This window comes from Bos indicus x Bos taurus, chromosome 7 (genome assembly GCF_003369695.1).
Source record: "Bos indicus x Bos taurus breed Angus x Brahman F1 hybrid chromosome 7, Bos_hybrid_MaternalHap_v2.0, whole genome shotgun sequence".
Classification (NCBI taxonomy): Eukaryota; Metazoa; Chordata; class Mammalia; order Artiodactyla; family Bovidae; genus Bos; species Bos indicus x Bos taurus.
Window position 1 is genome coordinate 105,205,119 of NC_040082.1, and position 17,934 is coordinate 105,223,052.

Sequence of the window (17,934 nt, forward strand, 5' to 3'; positions counted from 1 at the left end):
CATCTGACATGGTTCCCATGGCCTCCAGGGAACTATGCTCTGCTCACTTAGAAGTTGGGGCCCCTGTACCAGGTTCAATATGGTACCCTCAAAATTCATGTCTACCTGGAAACTCAGAATGTGAACTCCATTGAAAATAGGGTCTTGGCAGGTATCCTTACTCGAATTAAGATAAGGTCATACTGGATTGGGATGGCCCTGAATCCAATGCCTGTGTCCTTATTAGAAGAGGAGAAAAGACACAGACATACAGGGAGAAAATCATGAGGACACAGAGGCAGAGATTAATGCACCTATAAGCCAAAGGATGCCAAGGATTCCTGGAGCCACCGGAAGCTGGGAGAGGGGTACAGGAGGGATTCTCTCTTAGAGCCTTCAGAAGAAGCATGGCCCTGCCAACATCGTGATTTCACACTTCAGGCTTCCAGTACTGCTTAAAAAAAGAATAGTTTCTATTGTTTTAAGTTGTGGCAGCCTCAGGAAATGAATACATCCCTCCTGATCTCTCAGCGGCCTGAAACTCTCTGCAGGCTGTTTTATGGATACCTTTAGATTTGGACTAAAAGTGACCATCACAAATTTTGAATCCATGACTGAATAAAGTGGGACAGACTTTGGGCTCACTGATGGTCCTTCCTCAAAGCAGAGCCTAGATTTGGAGAGGGGCAGTGGTTGGGGCTAAGGCTGCCTAATGCAGGCAGAACAAGCTGATCTGGCTGCTGTTTTAGACATCCAGCCATGTTGTCCTGGGTAGTTCATCCCTTAGTATTGCTGAATAATACTCCACTATATGGATGGACCACATTTTGTTCATTCATTCACTCACATTCATATTACTTCCAGCTTTTGGCTATTGCAAATAAAGTTGCTGCTAAGAACATTAGTGTACAAGTTTTCTAACACACACTTGAATTTCTCTTGGGTCAATTCCTAAGAATGAAATGGCTGGGTCCAGTGGTTGCTGCTGCTGCTGCTAAGTCGCTTCAGTCATGTCTGACTCTGTGTGACCCCAGAGACGGCAGCCCACCAGGCTCCCCCGTCCCTGGGATTCTCCAGGCTGGAGTGGGTTGCCATTTCTTTCTCCAATGCATAAAAGTAAAAAGTGAAAGTGAAGTCGCTCAGTCGTGTCCGACTCTTAGCGACCCCATGGACTGCAACCCACCAGGCTCCTCCGTCCATGGGATTTTCCAGGCAAGAGTACTGGAGTGGGGTGCCATTGCCTTCTCTGGGGGTCCAATGGTAGGTATATGTTTATTTAAGAAACTGTTGGGACTTCCTTGGTGGCTCAGTGGTAAAGAATCAGCTGCCAATGCAGGAGACACGAGTTCGATCCCTGGCCCGGGAAGATTCCACATGCCATGGGGTGACTAAGCCCGTGCCCCACAACTAGTGAAGCCGGCCATCCTAGAGCCGGAGCTCTGCAACAAGAGCAGCCACTGCAATGAGAAGCAACAAAGAGTAGCCGCTGCTCGCCACAACTAGAGGAAGCCCAAGCGCAGCAACAAAGACCCAGCACAGCCAACAAATTAATCCATGTTTTAAACTGTCAAACTGTTTTCCAAAGTTGCTGATTCATTTTACATCACAAACAAATGTATGAATTTCAACTGCTCAAAATACTTGACAGAACTTACTCTGGTCCATCTTTTAATTTTTCCCTTTCCAGTGGCTGTGAGGTAGTATCTCACGGCGGTGTTGATTCATATTCCCCTGATAACCGGAGATGTTGAACATCTTTTCACATGTTTGTTATTCATCCATGTAGTTTTGGCCAAGTGTTGTTCAAACTTTTGCCCAATTTTTTTTTCTTTTGCCCAACTTTCAGTTAGATTTTTTATTTTCTTATTGCTGCAAAAATTATTTTTATATTCTGGATACAAGTTCTTCACTGGTTATATTTTCTTCCAACTTGTGTCCTGCCTCTTCAGTTGCTTAAGATTGCCTTTGAAAGATAAGAATTGTAGCTTTGCTTGACCAAAAATTATCTTTTTCTCCCCCTTTTTCTCTTTGTGGCAAATTTTACATAAAAGTCATGATTTTAACCATTTTATGGGTATAGTTCAGTGGCATTAAGTATCTTCACATCATGTACAATCACCACCATCCATCTCTAGAACTCTTTACTGATCTGAAACTGAAACTCTCTGACCATGGATACCAATTCCCCATTCTCCTCTCTGTCCAGCACCTGGTAGCCACCAGTATATTTTCTCTGTCTATGAGTTTGACTATTCTAGGAGTTCATTTAAGTGGAATCATATGTTATTTGGCCTTTCGTGTCTGGCTTATTTCATTTATAATAATGTCTTCAAGGTTCATTCATTCTGTAGCAAGCATCAGAATTTCCTTCCATTTAAAGGCTGATTAATATTCAGTGGTATAGATATATACATTTCCTTTATATATATACACGATATACCATGTTTTATTCATCCATTCATCCATCAGTAGACATCTGGCTTGTTTCCATCTTTTAGCTATTGTGAATAATACTGCTGTGACGTTAATAGCAAAATACCTTGTCAATATTTGCTTTCATTTCTTTTGGGTTTTTTACTCAGAATTAGAGAACTGAGGGCTTCCCTGGTGGCTCATTGGTAAAGAATCTGCTTTCAATGCAGGAAATCCTAGTTCAATCCTCGGGTTGGAAAGATCCCCTGGAGAAGGAAACGGCAGCCCATTCTGGTACTCTTGCCTGGGAAATCCCATGGACAGAGGAGCCTGTTGGGCTACAGTCCATGGAGTCACAAGAGTCACACATGACTTAGCAACTAAACCACCACCACCACCACCACCAGAAAACTGGATCATATTGTAGTTCTGTTTAATTTTTTAAATACAGTTTTCATTCCTATTTTAAATACTGTTTACATTCCTGTCAAATATTAACAGACATAAAAGGAGAAATTGCCAGTAACACAATAATAGTAAGGAATTTTAACACCCCACTTACATCACCTGACATGTCATCCATGTAGAAAATTAATAAGAAAAATTGGCCTTTAGATATGTGGAATCTAAAAAATAAAGCAAGTGAATGAATATAAAAAACAGAAAGAGACTCATGTATATAGAAAACAAACTACTGATTACCAGTGGGGAGAGGGAAGGCGGGAAAGATAAGATAGGAGTGGAGTAGTAAGAAGTACAAGCTAATATGTATAAAATAAATAAGCTACAAGGATATACCACAGGGATATAACCAATATTTTATAGCAACTCTAAATGGAGTATAATCTATAAAAAGTTTGAATCACCGTGTTGTACAGCTGAAACCAATATAATACTATAAACCAACCATACCTCAATAAGAAAAAAGGAAGTAATGCAACTTTTAAAAAACTTCCTTTTTCTGATTTGGGGGTGTTGATTTATGTCCTGCAATGTAAGGATTTCCTTTTCCATATCATATATTTGATTTTTAAAGCGATTATTATTTTTTTGGTTGTTCTTGGTCTTCTTTGCTCAGTTCAGTTCAGTTCAGTTACTCAGTCGTGTCCGACTCTTTGCAACCCCATGAATCGCAGCACGCCAGGCCTCCCTGTCCATCACCAACTCCTGGAGTTCACTCAAACTCATGTGCATTGAGTCGGTGATGCCATCCAGCCATTTCATCCTCTGTCATCCCCTTCTCCTCCTGCCCCCAATCCCTCCCAGCATCAGGGTCTTTTCCAATGAGTCAACTCTTTGCATGAGGTGGCCAAAGTACTGGAGTTTCAGCTTCAACATCAGTCCTTCCAATGAACACCCAGGACTGGTCTCCTTTAGGATGGACTGGTTGGATCACCTTGCTGTCCAAGGGACTCTCAAGAGTCTTCTCCAACACCACACTTCAAAAGCATCTTCGGCACTCAGCTTTCTTCACAGTCCAACTCTCACATACATACATGACCACTGGAAAAACCATAGCCTTGACTAGACGGACCTTTGTTGCCTAAGTAATATCTCTGCTTTTGAATATGCTATCTAGGTTGGTCATAACTTTCCTTCCAAGGAGTAAGCGTCTTTTAATTTCATGGCTGCAGTCACCATCTGCGGTGATTTTGGAGCCCCAAAAATAAAGTCTATCACTGTTTCCTCTGTTTCCCCATCTATTTGCTATGAAGTGATGGGACTAGATGCCATGATCTTAGTTTTCTGAATGTTGAGCTTTAAGCCAACTTTTCCACTCTCCTCTTTCACTTTAATCAAGAGGCTCTTTAGTTCCTCTTTACTTTCTGCCATAAGGGTGGTGTCATCTGCACATCTGAGGTTATTGCTATTTCTCCCAGCAATCTTGAATCCAGCTTGTGCTTCTTCCAGCCCAGCATTTCTCATGATGTACTCTGCTTTGCTACCTGAGGGCTTTTTCTTTTTCTCATCGGTGAGCAGGGGCTACTCTTCCTTGTAGTACACAGACTTCGCACTCTGGTGGCTTCTTTTACTGCAGAGCACGGGCTCTAGGCACACACGCTTCAGTGGTTGCAGCTCCTGGACTTTAGTTGCCCATGACATGTGGAACCTTCCTGATCAGGGATCGAACCTGAGTCCCCTGCATTGACAGGAGGATTCTTATCTACTGTACCACCAGAGAAGTTCCAAAAGCGATTCATTTTTATAATCAGAAGAATATTTTGAAACACTTCATGTTTGAGCATAGACCATGGGCAAAGCAGTTATGTTAGAAATATTGATGTTTGGGACTTCCCTGGTGGTCCAGGGATTACGAATCCACCTCCCAATGTGAGAGACATGGGTTTGATCCCTGGTAGGGGAACCAAGCTCCCACATGCCACAGGGGAACTAAGTCTGTGCTCCACAACTGGAGAGAAGCAGCTGAGACCTGATGCAGCCAAATAAATAAATAAAATTTTAAAGTCTTTTATGTTTATTTGACAGTGACTCAGTAGTAAGCACATTTTTTGTAATTGTTTTACTGATTCATTTTATAAATTTTATATAAATTTTATAAATCAATAAACTATATTTTAGGGAAGTTTTAGGTTTAGGGAAAATTTGAGCAGAAAGTTCAGAGAGCTTCCATATGTCCCTCTTCCCCCACCAACAGTTTCCCTCATATTGAACTTTCATTAAAACAATGACTGTGCCAACATTACAATCGCTGAGTGAATATTGATGTATTATTACTAACTCTGAAGTCCACAGTTTACATTAAGTTTCGCTCTGTGCTGTGCATTTATTTCATTCGTTTGATAAATGCATCATATCATGTCCCGCTCATCACAGTATCCCACAGAATAGCTTTACTTCCCTAAAAAACCCTCTGTGTTCCATCCATTAATACGCTGGACTTGCTGTCAGCACCTTCATTAGGTTCTATCCATCTTCGTTTGCTTATTCTTTTTGATTTTCTATAGACTATTGTGTCATCTGGTTTCAGTTTTTCTTCTTATCTTTCTTTTCTTATCTTATTGCATTGACCAGCACCTCTGCATCAGTGTTAAATATTAGCCATGACTGCAGCCATGCCTCGTTTGGGAATATGTTACCTCTTCTGTTTCACCACCCAACACAAGGCAGATGTGTTCTTTCTAGTAATGACCTTGGATCAGACTAATTTCTTCCTATTCCCCATTTACTAAAAAAATTTTTAAAAGATTGGAAGGGGTTGCTGAATGTTATCCAGTGTTTTTCCAGCACGGTGAGATGATCGTTTGGTATTTTTCTCTTTTCATCTCTCCACATGAGGCTTCCTGAGGCTGAACTTTCCTTGCTTCCTTGGAGTAAAACCCTGCACACCCCTGGTATGTTGTCCTTTAAAGAGCAGCTGAACTCAATTTGCTAATATTTTATTTCGCATTTTTGCATGCACCCAGGCTCCTGACCCCTTCCTGGCATCTCCATTGCTTGCAGTTGAGCTGATTCCCACAGGGTATGGGGCGGAGGTACAGGGTACATGCTAGGAACATCTGCATGAGTTCAACGGGGTGACTTCAAGCCAGCAGCTCCCTAGCCTCCCTCGGAGAACAACCCCTCCTCCCAGGGATCCTGATGCACTCTGCAACCCTAGGAAGCATCCTAGATTTCTGCTCCTCCTCACTCTCTATACCCCATCCCCCAGTCTTATTGACTCGTTCTCCTAAATGGGGGAAGGGGCAGGTCACACAGCATTCTGCATCCCCTACACACACACACACACACACACACACACACACACACACACACACCCCAGAGGGCTGAAGGCGTGTCTCAGTCCTTCCTGCTGATCTTGGCATCTGCCACTGAGGCCAAGACAGAGGTCCCAGATTCTTGTTTTGGTGCAGTGGGAGAGCGGTCAAGAAGACAGCCTTCGCAGAAGACAGGACGTGGGACAGGAAGCAGCATGGTCCCACCTGCCTCTCCCCGGGCCCACTGCACCTTCAGGCTCGGCTGGTTCCAGTGCACCTGGGGCACAACGGTGGAAGGACACGGGATCCACCCTTAAACCCGTCCTCCCCTGGGCCAGCCCTCGGGCTGCGAGCGGGACCCGGGATGCCGCCCCCAGCCAGCAGCTCCTCAGGAGACAGCTCACCTCACGCCCCACCACCCGCCAGGGCACAGTCGTGAAGAAATCTGCCTGTGCAGTCTGCTGCCCCACTCTGAGTCGTGGACGTTACTTTCTCCAAGTCCTGACCTGACACGGAATCACTCAAAGAACAAGTCTGACGGACAGTAGCCCCAGCCACGCAGAACCCCTACATGATGGAGAAAAGATCTAAAGAGGGAAAGGTTTTCTTTCCCTTTAAAATAAACCTGAGTACCGGACCACGCTATTCATACTACCATGAAGTTTACTATTTTCCTTCACAAGTAGAGCATAGAAATATTTCCTGGGAAGTAATTATAAATCTTATTCATCTGATTTTTAAAAAATTTGAATTTTTTGGTTACTTTTTATCACATCATATTAAGGATAAAGAGCCAAGTTGTTCTGGAAGTCTTGTTATGACAATCTGAGGCACCCCCACACACACACACACACAGTTCCCATGCTTGATGAAATCAAAAAACAGAACACAGTGAGAAATACGAACCTCTCTCTCACCCACTCCCAGCACCCACTGGTACCCTGCTTCCTGTCATTCAGACTCTGAACCAGCCAGTGCCTCTGTCTCTCCTTCCAGGGCTCTGTCATCTACCCTGCCTCCCCCACCCCAGAAGGGTCTAACACCCACCTCTCTCCCCAGCTTACACACCCCCCATAGCTCCCTATTGCCTCAGAACAAAATCCATCTGGTGACGAAATCCGCCTGACCCCCTGCTCTCCCTCCTTCTTCCCCTCTTCATCTCTGCTCCTAGAGAGACAAGGAGGACTCTATGTTCAAATCTTGACTTTGGTGTTTACCAGCTAAAGTGACCGGGCAGCTCAGATTTCCTGGAAGCTTCAGCTTTCCAGTCCACAAATGTGGGTGCGAGTTCCAAAGATTGTATGAAAGCACTGCCCTTTACTGGAGGCATTGCCAGGGAGACCACAGGGTCTGAGGGGACCCCAGCCCATGGCTGCTGGTAGACGCCCATATTTGATGTAGGGAAAGAGGCACCTAGTTGACTGCTATCGGGGCCAAGTGAAAACACACCCGGGGTGTGCGAGGACAGCAGGGAGCCCACAGATCGCATCTACTGGGGAGAAGGGTCAACCCCAAAAAGCAAACAGTGGCTTTGCGTCCTCGAGGGGGCTGGTCACGGGTTAACGCCTGATCCCCACCCCGGCCCGTTCGGTCACTGACATCCACACGGAGGTGCAGCATATTTGCTGAACTCAGCGCTTGTTCAAACATTTGTTTTCAAGACCAGATGCCTGGAGAGGCCTCGCATGCCCTTTAGCCAGGGTTGGATCCCACAGCTGGACTGGAGGAGGAGTGAAGCACCCGGCCAAGGCTGCCCAAGACTGCATGTGACTGGACCCATAGGCTTCTCTCCAGGCCTGAGACTTGGGGCCAGGACTCCTGCGGTGAGTGAACACGCATCGCTTGGAGCTACGGACTCAGCAACTCCAGCCCGCACCATAAAAAGGAATGAAGTACTAAGAGACACAAGAAGTGGATGAGCCTTTACGCATCGTGCTCTGTGAAAGAAGCCAACTAGAGAGTCACAGGGTGTGTGGCTCATCCATTTGCAAGGCATTGGGGTTTCAATGGTAGAATTCTCGCCTCCCACTCATACGAAATATCCAGAACAGGCAAATCCATAGAGACAGAGAGCAGGTTGGGGGTTGCCAGGGACTGCAAAAGAGGGGAAAGACTGCTGTTAGAGCTTGGGTCTCTTCAGGCTGATGAAAATATGCTGGAATCAGATAGGAGTGGGGGTCACGTAACATCATGAATGTATGAAATGCCACTGAGTTTTACACTGTAATTGGTGAACTTGATGTCGTGTGAATTTCACCTCAATAAAGAAAAATAAAGTAATTTGATAGAGACAGAAAGTAGAATGAGGGTTGCCAGGGGCTATGAGGGAAGAAATAGGGAGTCCGTGTTTAATGGGGACAGAGTTTTAGTCTGGGATGATTAAAAATATCTATGGATGGATGGTGGTGATAGTTTTGCACAACGATATGAATATACTTAATGTGTCACTGAACTGTACACTGAAAAATGGTTAAAGTGATAAATTCCACGTTATGTACGCATGCATGCGCGCTAAGTTGCTTCAGTCACATCCAGCTCTTTAAGATTCTATGGTCTGTAGCCCGCCAGGCTCCTCTGTCCATGGGATTCTCCAGGTAAGAATACTGGAGTGGGTTGCCATGCCCTCCTCCAGGGGATCTTCCCAACCCAGGGATGGAACCCACATCTCCTGCAGCTCCTGCATTGGCAGGGGGGTTCTTTACCACTAGCGCCACCTGGAAAGCCCATGTTATATGTATTTTACCCCAAGTTGAGGAAAGAATCTAGAGTTTTCAAGTGTCAGATTCCTAGAATTTGGGGGGTTTCGGGATAAAAACCTTTTGCTCTGAACCACAGCAGGCAGTACCAGTAGTCTGTGACACCCTCTCGTGGTCCTGTCACGAGCTCTGGTTGGATGATGCTGTGTGAGTTGGGTTATTGGCTCCTTATAACCAGCAAGACACACGCCATGGCGACCTGTGAGCTTCTCAACCAGAGTTCAAAACCAGGCTTGTTTTTATATTTGACTTCAAGGAGCTAAGGGGCTTCCTAGGTGGCGGTAGTGGTAAAGAACCTTGCCTGCCAATGCGGGAGACATAAGAGATGTGGGTTAGATCCCTCGGTCGGAAGATTCCCTGGAGAAGTGAATGGCAACCCACTCCAGTATTCTTGCTTGGAGAATCCTATGGACAGAGGAGCCTGGTGGGTTACAGTTTATGAGGTCTCAAAGAGCTGGACACAATTGAAGCAACAATTGCATTCATGCATGCAAGTCCTGTATTAGATATCTACTGGTATGTAACAAATGACCCCAAAACTTAGCAGCTGAAAATAACACTTATTTCACAGTTTCTGTGGGTCAGAAATCTGGGAGTGGCTTATCTGGCATTGACCTTAAACATAAAATAACCAGTTATTTTACCAACAAAATGGGTTTATTCAGGAATAGCAGAGAGCTGCAATTTTGGACAAAAACTAAAGGCAAGTCCAACAAAGGACAGGAATGTTATTTTTAGAGAAAAGGGGGACTTTGGGAGGGGTGGGTTTGAAGGAAAGTCCATTGGAAGACAGCAAGAGTTCAGGGGAGTGATGCTTTCTGGTTGGCTGAGTTGTGACCATTCTCATGGTCTGGGCTGTGACTGTACAAGAAGAAAACTTTCTTCCTCCTGTTGGGGTAGTAAAGTAGAGATAATTTCCTGCTGGGAATGCAAGGTAGGTCTCTTCCTGTTGGCATCTGTAATTGATATCAAGCAGTAGTGCATGACAGCCCCTGCTCTGGCTTCCTGACTCCATTTTAAATGAAATTTCCTTTACTCAGTTTCACGCAGGGTATTTGGGGCTTAAGATCTCTTGTGAGGCTGCAACCCGGGCTGGGGTCAGCTCAAGGCTCCACTGGGGTCAGAGATCTACTTCCATGCTCACTCACTCCACAAGGCTGCCTCATGACACAGCAGTTGGCTTCCACCAGGGTAAGTGTTCCAAGAGAGGACACCCAAGACGGAAGTCATCGTCCTTTTTTTTTTTTGGCTTAAACACATGGATGTATTTTTTTACATAACAAAAACACCAGAATCCGGAACTAGGCAGATACAGGTGTCTTTTCGCCTGCCCCACAATACCACAGGCTTTCTTTTTTGGCTCTGCCATCTTTCGTGTGTCCTCTTTATCGCCAGGCTTGTTGCCTTCTGATTGCAGAATGACTGCCGCACGTCCAGGTATCACATCTACATTCAAGACGAAAAGAGTGGGGAAGATGCCAGCTGCATCTCCCTTGTATCAGGATAAGAAAAGCTTTCCTTGAAACCTGCACAGCATAGATGGCCTCCTTTACTGCAAAGGAGGCTACGAGTTTGGGGTGTAGGTATTCATAGTCTTAGAAACTTAATCTTGGAAGTGGTATCTCATCACTTTTGTTGTGTGATATTTATTAAAAGCAAGTCAAGGGACTTCCCTGGTGGTCCAGTGGTTGAGGGTCCACCTTGCAGTGCAGGGAACACAGGTTCAGCCCCTGGTTGGGGAACTAAGATCCCAGTGTGGAGAAGCGGTTGGGCCCTTGAGCTACAACTGCTGAGCCTGCGCACTCTGGAACCAGCGTGCCGTAACTAGAGAGTCCTTGTGCCACAACAAAAGATCTCACATGACACGACTAAGACCCGATGCAGCAAATAAATAAATGAATGAAAATATTAAAAGGAAAAAAAAGCAAGTCAAGGGAATTCCTGGTGGTCTAGTGATTAGGACTCTGGACTTCCACTGCAGGCGGCTCAGGTTTGACACTTGGTCAGGGAACTAAGACCCTGCAAGCGGCACGGTGCAGCAGGGAAAACTAAACAAACAGCAACAAAAAGCAGTAAGTCCAGCCCGCTCCAAATGGAGGGATTTATGCACATGGCAGAAAATACTGAGTGGTGGGGGATCGATGGGAGCCATCTTGAGAACTTGCCCTCATGGGCCTCAAAGCCAGGAGCCTAGCTGACCAAATCCAGGCAAAGAAAACATGTCCCACCTCAGCTAGGGGTCTGTGCTAGAGATCTAAGCCGCCTTTTTCTTTCTTCTGGTCAGACTGTTCTGCTTGACCTGCAGTATTATCTTGTGCAGCAGGAAGTGTGTTCCAAAAGCATAGACTCCCCGGGGTGGCTACAACGAGGAAGTCAAGACAGGCTAATTAAATTGAAACGAGTGTATGTGGGGCCTCCAGACCAGAAGCTGGATCTCTGAAGAAGCAGTAATACAGAGAGGGTTTCTCTGCTGGCTCAGTGGTAAAGAATCCGCCTGCCGATACCAGAGACACAGGTTTGGTCCCTGGTCCGGGAAGATCCCGCTTGCCGCGGTGCAACTACCCAACTAGTGAGTCTGCGCTCTGGAGCCCGGGAGCCACAACTACAGAAGCCCGCGTGCCCTGCAGCCCGCACTCCACAGCAGGAGCAGCCACTGCAATGCGAAGCCCGGGCACCCAACGGGAGAGCAGCCCGTGCTCACCGCAACTAGGGAAAGCCTACACAGCCACGGAGACCCTAGCACAGCCACAAATAAGGAATTATTTCTTAAAAGAAAGAAACAGTAATCCAGAAAAGGAGGGGCTTGAATGGGAACACAAGTACTGTTTCCCACAGCAGACATGTCACACACCTGTCTCTTAATGAGAAAGCTTTTCTGAACTGGCTGGCCGAGGCGTCTCTAAGAGGAACGCACTGATTATCGTAGGGAAGATAACCCAAATATTTGGCTCCGTTCTTGATAGGCTGGGTTTGCTGATCTCAGCAGAAGCCTTTTGTTGATCTTAGATCAAGTTCTAATTTTTAACCAAATGACACTTGGGATTAAGTAGGTGAGGAAAGTGTACCTAGTAGGAGGGGCCTAAAGGAAGAAATCTCCTTGATTCATTTCCTCAGAATGCTGTAACAGAGGTCCACAAGTCGGGTGGCTTAAACCTACAGCTATTTATTGGGTTGGGCAAGAAGTTCATGTGGGTTTTTTCCTTAAGATGCTATGGGAAAGCCCCAGCAAACCTTCTGGCCAACCCAACATTCTGACTTCCTCAGGTTGAAATCAAAGGGTCAGCAGGCTGGATCCTTCCGGGGACTGAGAGAGAGAACTGTTCTGGGCCTCTCTCCTAGCTTTTGAGCTGGCTGCTTGCAGTCCTTGGAGTTCCTTGGCTTACAACAGCATCGCTCCAATGTGCCTCCATCCTCACAAGGCCGTCTCCCTCTGTGCGTCTGTGACCATACTTTCCTCTTCTCATAAGGACCCCTTCACTGCATTAGGGCCCATCCTAAATCAACTATGACCTCAAAGCAATATGATTATATCTGCAAAGAGCCTATTTCCGAATAAGGTCACATCTCCAGGTGCCAGGGGTTAGGATCTGAACAGATTCTTTGGGGAGAAACTATTCAACCCTCAACATCTACCTTCTGAATTGTTCAAAGGAATAGTTATTACATTTTTGTCAGCAGAATCAGGTGGGGAATGAAGGTGCAACGATCCCAGCTGTTATCCAGAAGAGTAGCTGTGATCTGTGAAACACACACGAGAGAGTTGTTTTCTTACTTAAGTGGCAGAAGAAAACCGTGGAGATCTGTAGTGCAGGATGGTGAGGAAGAGCATACTGAGAAAACTTTCAGCCATTTAATATAGGGTGTCAAAATATGATAATAGGCAAGATGAATGGGGTGAAGACTAAAAACAAGCTGTGAAATCAGAAAATTAATCTTGTCTTTTTGGGTGGAAGCTGTCCAAAGGCTCAGTCATCAGCTTGATCCGATGGTTACAGAGTTGGGGGTAAGGTGCCGACATTTAAAATAGCCAGTTATTTTACTACAGAAATGAGTTTATTCAGGAAAGGCAGTTCACTTCAGTTGCTCAGTCGTGTCCAGCTCTTTGCGACCCCATGGACTGCAGCATGCTAGGCTTTCCTATCCATCACCAACTCCTGGAGCTTGCTCAGACTCATGTCCATCAGGTTGGTGATGCCATCCAACCATCTCATCCTCAGTTGTCCCCTTCTCCTCCTGTCCTCAATCTTTCCCAGCATCAGGGTCTTTTCCAATGAGTCAGTTCTTCACATCAGGTGGCCAAAGTATTGGAGTTTCAGCTTCAGCATCAGTCCTGCCAATAAATATTCAGGACTCATTTCCTTTAGGATTGACTGGTTTGATCTCTTTGCAGTCCAAGGGACTCTCAAGAGTTTTCTTCAACACCACAGTTCAAAAGCACCAATTCTTTAGCGCTCAGCTTTCTTAATGGTCCAACTCTCACATCATACATGACGACTGGAAAAACCATAGCTTTGACTAAACGGACCTTTGTAGGCAAAGTGATGTCTCAGCTTTTTAATATGCTGTCTAAGTTTGTCATAGCTTTTCTTCCAAGGAGCAAGCGTCTTTTAATTTCATGGCTGCAGTCACCACCTGCAGTGATTTTGGAGTCCAAGAAAATTTCAAGACTCCTCAATTTAAGGTTTCCCAATGGAATGGACACCCACTGGTCAGGATAAGATGGTATAGGCTTTTTAACTGGAAAACACAGATCCTCCCGTCTGCACCAGAGTCTTACTTTTGTGCTTGTTATTTACAGAGCCTGATGAAACTATTTCCATCGAGGTTCAAGGGCAGATTTCCTCTAATGACTTTTTCAGAACACTATCTCTTGAGGTTTCAGGTGATGCTTGGACCACTTGCATGGTCACTATGGAAGGGCAGCTTGCGTGTGTCAGTCATACTGTGTGAATGTCCTCTGAGCTTCCTGCAGTATTTAGTCACATTAGCCTGCGATAGGGTAGACTCCAGGCCTGGGAGTGGAACCATCAAATGCACAGCAGTCTACTGTTTACTCACAATGAGATAACTTTCAGGTCCTTGAGGGGTTTGATTTTTCATGCCCGACAAAGGCTACTTGCAAGTTTAAACCTTGGAATTTGGAAGATTTCTGAGATCTTTGCTGTGTTTTCTTTTAGAATTCCATTAGTTGTTGAAGTCATAATATCCTGGCTATTTTATTTTAGGCTAAGTGAAATCTATCAGGAAATGAATTCCACCTGTTCCTTTTTACTTTTTGTGGTGCCTGCCTGCTGCTGCTGCTTAGTCACTCAGTGGTGTCCAACTCTTTGTGACCCCATGGATTGTAGCCCATCAGGTTCCTCTGTCCATGGGATTTCTCAGGCAAGAATACTGGAGCAGGTTGCCATTTCCTTCTCCAGGGGATCTTCCCAACCCAGGGACTGAGCCCGCATCTCCTGCTTCACAGGCAGATTCTTTACCACTGAGCCACCTGGGAAGCCCCTAGGAAGTTTTAAGCCATATTAGTGGCCTACCTTACATTTCTTTCTTTCTTTTTAAATGTAGTTGGCTATGCCGGGTCTTAGCTGTGGCACATGGCATCTTGTGGCATGCCTCTTAGTTGCTGCATGTGGGACCTAGTTCCCCGACCAGGGATTGAACTGGTTCCCCTTCATTGGGAGCGCAGAATCTTCGCTACTGAACCACCATCAAAGTCCATTTATTTCTAATGGACAGCACAGCCTTATAAGACTGTCCCTCAGTCGAGATAATTTTTTTTTTAAGATTTCTTTATTTTTGCCTGTACGGGGTCTTCGCTGCTATGTGAGGGCTTTGTCTACTTGCAGCGAGCGAGGGCCACTCTTCATTGCGGCTGCTCAGGTTTCTCAGAGCAGTGGCTGGCTTCTCTTGTGGAGCTGGGCAAGGCTCAGTAGTTGTGACACTTGGGGTTAGTTGCTCCATAGCATGTGGGATCTTCCTGGACCAGAGATCGAAACCAAGGCTCCTGCATTTGCAGGTGGATTCTTAACCACTGGACCCCCAGGGATAAGTCTTTAATACAGGGAGGCAATTGTGAATCCTCCTCTGGGGAGGGGAGAAGGAGGTCCGGGTTTATAGTGTCATGGTGATGGAGAGCCATACGTGAAGGAGAAAGCAGGAATATGTCAATATGTCTCAAGAGCTGAGACATGCTGCTTTCTGTGTGAAGCGCAGTCGGCAGGTATGGGGTCCAGTAAGTTGAGCGGAGACCCCAGAACCCAGTCGCTGAAGCTCCCACAAATTCTGCTGTTGCTGCTCTGGCTCTTGCACAGGGTTACAGAACCCAATGAACGATTGAAAATAAACAACGGTGAGGGACGACTCCCATGTGACCGAGTCAAGAACCCCACTGTTCTCCCCAGCCCTTTCATTGAACAACAACAAAAAACAAAACAAAAGAATTTGTGGATCTAGAATGCAAGAAACAAATACTTTTTTTTAAATCAGGTAAAGACACACTGTGTTTTTATTTATGTCTAAATCAGTGAAACAAAGTATGCACTGCAAGGTACAGACTTTTTTAGCTTGAAAAGTACAAAATCTTATATTTGAACATAAAATATCTTGCTGAATTTGAAAAGTATGTCTTAAAGTGAAATTCATTAATCATCAGTTATTTTGAGACTATGGAACGAAGAAAAATTAGGTTAATTGGGGCTGCTTAAACTGTATCTTTTGCAGATGTTTTTTCTTAAAAATTCCTTTATACTTTTACGATCATAATTAGATATAAAATGATCAATAGATTTTATGCTATATTTATTTTCTGGACATTATTATTTCCTTTAATTTATGAACGTAACCAGAAAGTTGTTCTATTGAGTGAGTATTAAAAATTACTCCTCTTGTGTGTTCACTGTTCACACTACTGTTGGGAACATTTTATTGCCTAAAACCTTTTATAATTCAGCTCTAGGGTCTAGGCTTTTTGTTTTGCTTTGTTTAGGCTGAGAATTTTCTCACCTATTTCTAGTTTCTTAAGAGTTTCTGTCAGGAATGTGTGTTTGTTGTGTACTTGCTGAGTCGTGGTCGATTCTTTTGCCGACTGTAGCCCACCAGGCTCCAAAACAAAAACTTTTGAGACTGCTTTTTTAAAAGTAATCTTTGTGCTTCCAAGTGGCTGTGCTTCCTTTAACCTGAGAAGTATACAATGACCATATATCGAAAGATCTTTATCTTAGCATATTTTACTTCAATACAATGAATGGAGGAATATGGCTTTCTTTTTGATTTGTCACTTTTTAAACTAATCCTAAATTTGGTAAATGAAAAAGCTCTCCTAACAGTTTGAAATTAATTAAAATTTGGAGAATTCTAGACAAGTTTGATATTCCTTTTGTCCTTGCTTCTTTAGGTGAAGGAACACATACCTGTGTTACCTAAAGGTGATTTCAGGATGCCCAAAGGGATTTGAGGCATAAAAGACATCTTGTGTTCAGGTAGGACATAGATGGGCTCCAGGTTGGCCATCTACAATCTTCCCCTTGGCATTCCCTGAGATGAGATATGGGTGGGCTCCAGTTGAAGAATTTATAGCCAACAAAAACAGGGTAATAGCCAGTCTTTGTCTCTTAGCTTAAGGGAATAATCATGGCATGGACAAAGGAAAAAACCCTGCCTGATAAGGGAGACGCTACACCTGTGCAGAAAGGCTCCTTGGAGTCAAAAGTCAGAGGGTAATTCCAGGCCGTAATGAGTCTTGCTCCTCCCAGAAGCCTTCATTTCAAGATCCATCTTGGTGAGGGTGCACATGCGCACTCCAGGGGAGGGTCCTGAGACAAATTAACCAGCAGGGACAAACAAGGTGATGACCTGAGGGAAGACACAGATGGAGAAAACAGCCCCTTTATAAAGGATTTAAACTTCCCAAAGGCACAGCTCTCTCTCTGAGCTTGCCCATGCCCCTTTCCACATGTACTTTTCTTTTCAATAAACTTTTTTACATTATTCTTTGCGTTCTGCCTCCTCGATTGAATTTGTTCTTGGCTAGGCAGGAAAAGACTAGGGACTCTAGCCCTAACTGCTGTCTCCTGTGGTCCAGTGGCTCGGAGAAGGCAATGGCACCCCACTCCAGTACTCTTGCCTGGAAAATCCCATGGACAGAGAAGCCTGGTGGGCTGCAGTCCATGGGGTTGCTAAGAGTCGGATACGACTGAGCGACTTCACTTTCACTTTTCACTTTCATGCATTGGAGAAGGAAATGGCAACCCACTCCAGTGTTCTTGCCTGGAAAATCCCAGGGACGGGGGAGCCCGGTGCACTGCCGTCTATGGGGTCGCACAGAGTCGGACACGACTGAAGTGACTTAGCAGCAGCAGCAGTGAGCATCTAAGAGCTACAGAATGTCACAACAATAGAAGTCAAGAGCCCTCAGGGTTGGGAGACATGACCTCTAGCCTGGGAGGTGGCAGAAGTCACCTTGCAGAAGACTTAGCTTGTTCTGGAACCATTCACTTGACCTGCACCCCCTTAGTTATGTCAATAGACCTAAGAGGCTCCTTGTCCTCAGGAAGGTGTGACAAGTCTGGCTCTTTTTTTGAAATTAAAAAAAATATATTATGTTTTAAAAACCTGGCTCTTTACCAGCAGCTTAATTAGGTGTTGCCTTTGGCACCGCCACATCCCACCCAATACTGAACAATGATAAAAATTTATGCTGAGCCCGTTCTTGTTGGTGACAAATATCACATCAGGTGATATCAGGTTCCATTTTCCAGACATCATAGCCAAAGGGGAAACTGAAAAGAAACACTTAAACCAACAAAACAAGTTGATGCGATGCAGGAAATAAAAAGAGGGCTAGGGGTGGGGCACCAACTACTTGGAGAGGTCCAAGGTCTTTCTCAGAAAGGGATATCTGAGCCAAGGCCTGAAGGAAGTGAGGGAGTAATCCATGGGGAAAGCTGAAGGCAGAGGGAACTGCACTGGAGAATTCCCTGAGGCAGGACTGTGCCTGGCAATTCGGAGAAAGGAGCCTGGTGTGGCTGGAGCTGAGAGAGAATAAAGAGGCGGCAGATGAGATGGGAAGGTGC